This window comes from Sapajus apella, unplaced genomic scaffold, assembly GCF_009761245.1.
Source record: "Sapajus apella isolate SASKATOON/1434 unplaced genomic scaffold, GSC_monkey_1.0 scaffold17, whole genome shotgun sequence".
Lineage (NCBI taxonomy): Eukaryota > Metazoa > Chordata > Mammalia > Primates > Cebidae > Sapajus > Sapajus apella.
Window position 1 is genome coordinate 22,757,834 of NW_022436957.1, and position 9,449 is coordinate 22,767,282.

Genomic DNA, 9,449 nt, shown 5'->3' on the forward strand with positions numbered 1-9,449 from the left:
TATATATACATATTTTCGACCTTAATAAAGGGAGACAATTCAATTTTTACAAAATGGGCAACATTTTTTGGCAGAAACTTGACAAAGCATACTCAAATAATCCAAAAATGCTCAAATAAATCTCAAGTGTTTTTATTATTTTAAAATTTTGTCCCATCTTTCAAACACTACGTCACCTCAATGCTAGGCTTTCTGCTTGAACATCCTATCTCTAATTAGTGAGTCCGCAGAAATGCAAAGTTATTTTTCTTTGCCTACTCATGGTTTTCTTTATTCCTTTTGGTGAAGGTCATGCTGGTAGACCTACTACAGACACTGGAGCCAACACATCACAGGTGGGTGCACAGCAACCTTCACTTGTCAGATTAATTAGATCACTCTTCATTTCAGGCATTAGGAATTAACTTCTGGATATAGTGTTCTCCAAACCTCGGAACTTGAGACAATTGACCACCTTTTGAATTCTCCGGCAGCTTCTCTCTAGTTAGAAATTCACTGGCTGGGCGCGGTGGCTCATGCCTGTATTCCCAGCACTTTGGGAGGCCAAGGCGGGCGGATCACGAGGTCAAGAGATCGAGACCATCCTCGCCAACATGCTGAAACCCCGTCTCTACTAAAAAATACAAAAATTAGCTGGGCATGGTGTTGCGCTCCTGTAGTCCCAGCTACTTGGGAGGCTGAGGCAGGAAAATTGCTTGAACCTGGGAGGTGGAGGTTGCAGTGAGCCAAGATCATGCCACTGCACTCCAGCCTGGCGCCTGGCAACAGAGCAAGACTCTGTCTCAACAACAACAACAAAAAGAAATTCATTATATGCTACTAAACGTACCTAGCTACACACAGGCGCACACACACACACAGACACACACACACACTCACTCACTTACACACACACCAACACACATACTTATGAAAGAGAAGGTGGACAGGTCCCATTCCTTCTTGAAGGGGTCATCACGTCTCATAAAATTGTGGAGTCAAAGGCCCTACCCATGCACGTGAACTTCTCCAACCCAATTCTAGTCTAGCTGGATTTCCTATTTTTATTCTCTCATACAGAAATTTTAGCAGGAAAATTGACCTTACGTAATCTTCCCTTCACTACCTTATAGACCATTTCACTGGTTGCTTGGAAGGTAATTAATTAGAATTTAAAAGAGAAATGTGACAAAGTGCTTTAAGTCCTCATCTCCTTGTAATTCAGCACCATTCTGCATCCATTTTATTCCTTCTGGTTTTGATACCACTTAAAACCTGATGGTTTTTCGATCTATATCTCTAGTTCAAGATCATTCTTCTAAGCTCCTGAAGAAAGAATTACATATCAACAGAGAATGTCTATTTGACATATCTACTCTATTGACAGCTCAAAATTAACAAGAATAAGATTATCAGTTTACTTTAATTAGACTTTTATCCTCATCATCCCACTTAACCTAAGGTCAATTCATCCTAGTTTAGAAGGGACTCCAAGTTAATGTGGTAAGTAGAGCTCTTTATTTTGCTATCCCTTCATTTAGTATCTACCATTTCATTAAATTGCACCAAGGTTTCTTCAATTTTGTAGGCCAAAGAGCTAGAAATTGTCTTTGCTTTTTGTGGTATGCAAAATTCAATTCAATCTATTACTCCTTCCCATTCTATTTCAAAATCTGCCATGAAAAACAGACTGGTTGGCTCAAACAACATAAATGTGTTTTCTCACAATTCTAGAAGGTAGAAATTCAAGATCAAGGTAGCAACACGGATAGTTTCTTGTGAAGCCTCTCTTCTTTCCTTTTAGGTGGCTGCCTTCTTGCTTGTACTCATATGTCAGAGAGCTCTCTAGTGTCTCTTCTGTTTCCATTTGCATAAATTGAAGGAGTGCATATGCAATATGTTTGATGGAAATTTGGCATAGGATGAGGTCTGTATTTTTAGTGTATCCATCAACCAAATAACATATATTAGCTCCCTTAAGTAATTCCTCATCATCCACCTCACTCCCTTCCCCTCCACCTTCTGAGCCTCCATTGTCTACCATTCCACACTCTATGCAAATGTGTTCACATTATTTAGCTCCCATTTATAATCAGAACATGCACTAATGTTTGTTTCTGAGTTATTTCACTTAAGATAATAACCTCCAATTTCATCTATGTTGCTGCAAAGGATATTATTTCATTCTTTTGTATGGCTGAATAGTATTCCATTGCGTATATATGCCATATTTTCTTTATCCAATCATTTACTGATGGACACTTTGATTCTACATATTTGCTGTTGTGAATAGTGCTGCAATAAACATATAAATGTAGGTATCTTTTTTATATGATGATTTATTTTCCTTTGGCTAGATACCCAGTAGTAGGATTGCTGGATCAAATGGCAGTTCTGTTTTTCGTTCTTTGAGAAATCTCCATGCTGTTTTCCATAGAGGTTTTACTACTCCTCAAAAGCACAAGCAACAAAAACTAAAATAGACAATGAGACAATTAAACTAAAAAGCTTCTGTACAAGTGTTACAGCTCTTTTAGAATTTGTCTAGCAGGCTTTCTGGTTTTTGCTGGAAAGTCATTTATTATAAAAAAAATAAAAATTAAAAATAAAAAAAACTTCTGTACAGCAAAGGAAATAGTCAGCAGGGTGATCAGAAAACTTGAAAAATAGGGAAAAATATTTGCAACCTATGCATCTGACAGGGGACTGAATATCAAGAATTTACAAGGAACTCAAGCAACTCAGTAACAACAACAAAAAACAAATATTCTCATTAAGAAGTGGGTGAATGACATGAATATACATTTTTCAAAAGAAGACATATGTCCAATAAGCATACAAAAAAATTCTCAACATCACTAATCATCAGAGAAAGGCAAATTGAAACCACAATGAAATATCATGTTACACCAGTCAGAATGGCTACTATTAAAAAAAACAGAAAACTACAGATGTTGGCAAGGATACAGAGAAGGAGGAATTCTTCCACACTAGTGTCTCATCTTAGAAGGGTGCCATTCCCATAATAAGAGCCCCATACTCATAACCTCAACCAAATTTATTTATCTGCCAAAGTCCCCATCTCCAAATAGTATCACATCAGAGGTTAGGCTTCAACATGTGAATTTTGGAAAGACATAATTCAGCCCATAACAAAGATTAATACAAATATAAATGTAGTTTTTGATGCAAAAAATTTATATTAATTATTTATACATGTTAGCAAATGAGCACAAAAAGAGTCAGGCTAGAGGGGGTTAGAGCAGAAGAGTAAATATCTCATTGGCAGTTTTGAACACAAACTTTTCATGCTTGGCAAAAATCTCACTCCAAGAGAGCAGTATTGCTTGCAATTAAATGTCGCCTTTGTCTCAGGTAGAGACAACTGTGTACCTTTTGCTGGCTGCATGCTGCATTTTCCCCCTGCTTTATGTGACCTAAAAAATACATTATTTTAATACCTAAAAACACATTATTTTAACACAACAAAAACACATTAAATGTGTTTAATGTGTTTAAAACACATTATTTTTTAATACAATATATCTAAAAACACATTACTTTAATATGTTATTTTAATAACACATATTTTTATTATATTTTTGTTTTGTTTTGTTTTTTAGAGATGGGATATTGCTACATTGCCCAGGATGGAGTGCAGTGGCTATTCACAGGTGTAATCATAGCAGACTACAACATCAAACTACTGAGCTCAAGCAGTCCTTCTGACTTAGCCAAAATAGCTGAAACTACAGGTGTGCACCACTGCATCTGGCTGACTGTTTAAAAGTATCCTTTTGTGTATCACATCCATGATTTTTGGGACAACCATATGGCCTCTACATATTGTGTCTGTAAAGAAACCAAAATTCTTTATATATTCTTTATTTATTTTAGTAAGAACACTTAACATGAGATTTATCTTTTTAACAGATTAAGTGTACAATACAGTATTGATAACTGCAGGCACAATGCTATACAGCAAAACTCTAGAAGTTATTTATGTAATGTAACTGAAACTTTATACCTATTGAATAGCAACTCCCCATTTTCCTCTCCTTTCAGCCCTGGCCCCAAAATTCTACTTCTTGCTTCCATGAGTTTGACTCTTTTACATATCTCATAAAAGTAAAATAATGCAGTATTTGTTTTTCTGTGAATGGCTTATTTTACTTACAATAATGTCATTTCTCCAAAGAAGACATACACATGGTCAACAGGTAGATGAAAAGATGCTCAATGTTACTAATTATTGGGAAATCCAAATCAAAGTCCCTATGAGATTCTCTTCACCCCTGTTAGGATGTCTATTATTAAAAAAAAAAAAAACACACACACACACACACAAATGACAGCAAGTGTTGATGAAGTTGTGGAGACTGGAGCTTTTGTACACTGTTGGTGGGAATGCAAAATGGTACAGCCATTATATGTATAAAGACTCAGCAAAAAATTAAAATTAGAGCTAACATGATCCAGCAACTCCACTTCTTCATCCAAAAGAATTAAAATCAGGATCTCAAAGAGATATTAACACTCCTGCATTCATTGCAGCATTATTCACAATCGTCAAAATGTGGAAACAACTTAAACGTCCATTAATAGATAAACGGATTAATAAAATGTGTATACATGCAATGGAGTACTATTTGTCCTTAAAAAGAAGGAAATACTACAATATGTGACAACATGATTGAATCTAAATGAAAAAAAGGCAATTCTTTTATAAAATATGTAAATTTTAATACATTATTTCTCCAATAAAAATCATCCAAAAGTTTCTCATCAAATTTTTATTAAAATTTCAATTCTTAAGCACAGCCCACCAAGGCCTACATAATTTGGACTTTCACCAATCTAAAATGTAATTTTTTAGTAATCATCCCTTGATCAGTACCAGTTCCAGTTTTATTCTTTTCTTCAACACAATAAAACTGTTAACCCTCCAGCAAGTCTATTTGTTTTTTTCTTAATCCTCAAATGCTCTTCCAAGTCCTCACTTGACTAGCTCCTCACTTATGTAAGGTGCTCTTCCATCTTTATCAACTGTTAGAGACCATTCCTAACCAAATTAAACACCCCACTGCACCCTATTTCTTCCCCTCCAAACAAAAGAACATTTTAAAAATTATTGCAAGAATGAAACTCAGGAAGACCTGAAGCTTAATCTTACCAGGACATATTTATTTGGTAAATTAACTCTCCACCTCATAAGCACAGGATTCATGGCTACCATTTATTTGCTTACTTCCCGTCTTTCCTACTAGAATGGAAACTCCACAGGGAATATATTTGTTCCTCAGTTTCCAGTTGTGATAAAGCTTTTCAGCATAAGTAGATGTTTGCTAAGTACTTAAAGAATAAAAGAACACCTGAAACTGATGAAAAATCTACTCTTCTCCTTTTATTTCATATTTTGGTGAATGGTACCTTCACCAATCCAGGCAGTCACTCAAAAACTTTGGGTCATCCTTTATTCTTTCTTTTCCCTTTCCTACTACAGCTAATCAGACCTCTCATGTTATTAATTCTACCTCACTAACATATCTTAAGTTTGCTTTTTCATTCCATCACAATTTTCACTAAAATTTTATGTAGAACATGAAGGATAGGTGTGGTTTTTTTGTACAAGAACAACTTATATGCATACAATGGATATTTTCTTGCTGAATAAAATGATTGAAGGAAAGAAATATGGTCTCTGATTTTTGAAAGAAATGTTGTATTTTATTAACTAAACTAAAGACTTCAGACTTCAAAGTTATAAAGTTCAATTTAATGGAATCTTCAATTTAATGGAATAATCTGGGACCCATCTCATTCCATTATAATAAAAGTTTTTAAATAGAAGTTAAATTTTCTTCAGTATACATATATGCATATTATATATATATATATATATATATATATATACATACACATATTTCTCAAATAAAGGTTAAAACAAAAGGAGATAAAATATTCATTTTTTCATACATTGTGAATTAGGACACCAGAATTGTATTTAAGATGACATAAAATTACGTACTGAGTATCAAGTTTTATTCAAAATATGTAACACTAAGTAAATAAAAGAGAAATCTCCTTTACTAGACATTATTTTCCAAGTAGAAACAAAGGATAAAATACTATAGAGACATTTGGTAGATTATTTAACAGGTTTCTTTAGGTATAATTGATACACAAAGAAGTACACATACTTAATGTGTACAATTTAAAGAATTTAGACATATGCAAACACCCATGTTATCATCAACACAATCAAGATGAAAAAAGGCTGGACATGGTCGCTCATTCCTGTAATCATAGCACTTTGGGAAGCCGAGGTGGGTAGATCACCTGAGGTCAGGAGTTTGAGACCAGCCTGGCCAACATGGTGAAACCTTGTCTTTACTAAAAATACAAAAATTAGCCAGGCGTCATGGCACATGCCTATAATGCCAGCTACTTGCGAGGCTGAAGTGGGAGGATTGCTTGAACCCAGGAGGCAGAGGTTGCAGTGAGCAAAGATCACGCCACTGCACTTGAGCCTGGGAGACAGAGCAAGGCTGTCTCAAAATATAAAGATGAAAGACATAACCAATACCTCCCAAAGTTTCCTTGCATCCCTTTGTTCTTGCTTTCATTTAATAAATGGCATAGAATTTAATGATTTTTAAATTCAGGGCAGCACTTTTCATGTGAGGTTGAGATTGTTAGAGAAAAACTTTGCAAATGAGGGAGGATTTAAACAAGGCTTTTAAATGGAACTTACAATTTAAAAAATAGAGAAGAAAAAATAACACACATTCAATGAAAGAATATAGGCAAATGGGTGGAGATGGGAATGAGGAACTACATATTTAAAGGAAGTGAAAAGAACAATTTTATCAAGGTAGGTGGATAGAGATTGATAAAGTAATAAAACTCAGTAAAGGACAGATTGTGAGGGATTCTGAATGCCCAGATAATGAATCAGAAATTTTATTCTATCGGTAAAGGAGAGTGAATGAACACTTGTAATTATCCACCTAGAAAAATATTTTAGGAAGATAATGAGACTACAGTGTATATTATAGAACACAGATTAAAAGAAAACAGCAGATTAAGTAGTTAACTCTTATAGCTCAAGAGATCTCTAACTGTATGTTGCGAGGATGAATGGCACATACCTTTTTTAAGGGAAAATGTTCCACAAAGAAAAGATATGCAAAAATATGTAACAAGTATAAGATAACAACTATTTCTTTTTCTATTCACCTAAAGGTCTAAAGGTAATATTCCTGATTGGTGGATGGCTCTACTTCATGCAGTGATTCAGGGGCCAGGCTTCTTCCCATCTTGTGGCTCCTGTATCTGCATACATTAACCCAGTAGAAGAGAATGGATAAGATGGAGAAGCCACAGCCAATTTAAAAGCTATCATCTGGCTAGGCGCGGTGGCTCAGGCCTGTAATCCCAGCACTTTGGGAGGCCAAGGCGTGTGAATCACAAGATCAAGATATCGAGACCATCCTGGTCAACATGGTGAAACCCCGTCTCTACTAAAAATACAAAAATTAGCTGGGCATGGTGGCACACGCCTGTAGTCCCAGCTACTCAGGAGGCTGAGGGAGGAGAATTGCTTAAACGCAGAAGGCAGAGGTTGTGGTGAGCCGAGATCACGCCACTACACTCCAGCCTGGGTAACAAGAGGGAAACTCTGTCTCAAAAAAAAAAAAAAAAAAAAAAAAAGCTATCATCCAGAAATGGCCCACATTCGTTGGCTGGAACTCAGTCTTACAGCTAACTTCTTTTTTTTTTTCCAAAAAAAAAAAAAACAAAGAAAGAAAGAATAAAAAAAAAAAAAGAATGAAGGAGAGGAAGAAAGAGAAAGAGGAAGAGGGAGAGAGAATGGGGGTGTTGCTTTATTGTCCGGGCTAGAATGCAGTCTAAAAATGGGTATGCCTATAATTGTGCTTAATAATAGAGACATGAAAAAAAAATGATGGAAGAAAATAACAAACAAGCAGCCAAGCAATATTTCATTTAAACCTGTAAATAGATGTGATGTGGTACTGATAAGAGTGTATATTTTGTGTATTTAAAGTGGAGAGTTCTCTAAATGTTAATTAAGTTTACTTGTTCCGGATCTGAGTTCAAATCCTGGATACCCTTGTTAATTTTCTGTCTCATTGATCTGTCTAATATTGATGTTGAAGTCTCCCACTATTATTGTGTGGGAGTCTAAGTCTCTTTATAAGTCTTACATATCTGGGTATTCCTGTATTGGGTGTGTATATATTTAGGATCTTTAGCTCTTCTTGTTGCATTGATCCTTTTATCATTATGTAATATCCTTCTTTGCTTCTTTTGATCTTTGTTGCTTTAAAGCAACTCCTGCTTTTTATTTATTTATTTATTTTTGCTCTCCATTTGGTTGGTAAATCGTTCTCCATCCCTTTGTTTTGAGTCTTTGTGTATCCTTGCATGTGAGATGGGTCTGGATGCAGCATACTGTTGGGTTTTGGCTTTTTTTGCTAACTTCAAGGTCTGCTCTAAAATATGATTTACTTTTGTACCCTGGAATAAAGAAGATGACTTAGTTTTATGAATATTTAGAAGGTTTTGCCATATTTGCCTCCTTTTGTTATCCCTTTGAAATGCTCTTATTATAACTCCCAATCCCAAGAAAGAAAAATTCCAAACTAGACATGTCATGCCTATGAAAATCAAGGTATGAAGGATACATCACAACATTTTTCAGATGTGAATGTGATTCCCTGTGGTCTGGACAAATAGATAATGAACATGCCAGATATATTTCACTATCTTCAAACTCAATATACAATAGCAGGTAGTGAGAGGAAAGGACAAAAAAGTTTACATTGGGAAAATGGAATCGTGGGAAATACACAAAGTCACTGGTTGAAACCAACCCAATGGGTCCATAAACATTTCTTTATTTATCTTTTGGATAAAGAAAGAAATTGATCTTTCTGGTCTTAAAGCTTGAAAGTTACATTTGTTTTATCTGAGTTCCTTCCTCAGGAAAGGACTCCCAAGTCTTTCAAAAAGAATCAAGGAACTGAAACTCACCAGATTACCACATACAAACAATGAGATGCGGGAACCCTCATTTTGTTTTCTTACCCCTTCTGAGTTCCTGTTTTCCAACATATTATTACATTTTTTCCCTGCTATATAAACTGCTAACTTTTGTCAATAAGGGACATGGATTTGAAACTGATCTCCCATCTCATTGACTGCAGCACCTGATTAAAGCCTTTTTCCTTGACAATGCTCATCATCTCTGTCATTGGTTTTCTGTGTGGCAAGTAGCAGGACCCAAACTGCACCACTGGTGTTTCCATAACATGGTGCATACCAAGATGACAACATATGAGATCAGTATTATAAAAAAATCCCTGACATGGGAAAATCTGATTAGATTCTGAGTCTGATTTATATAAGGAAATATTTACTTTTAGCTTTCATGGCCATAATTTAAA

At 35.2% G+C, this 9,449-nt stretch overlaps 1 non-coding gene across 1 annotated transcript; it reads left to right on the plus strand.

Moving 5' to 3' along the window:
* The first annotated feature begins 2,496 nt into the window (after positions 1 to 2,496).
* Positions 2,497 to 2,558, plus strand: LOC116556847. The gene has a single exon (XR_004271192.1). It is a non-coding gene; the product is annotated as a U7 small nuclear RNA (small nuclear RNA).
* Positions 2,559 to 9,449: the final 6,891 nt, after the last annotated feature.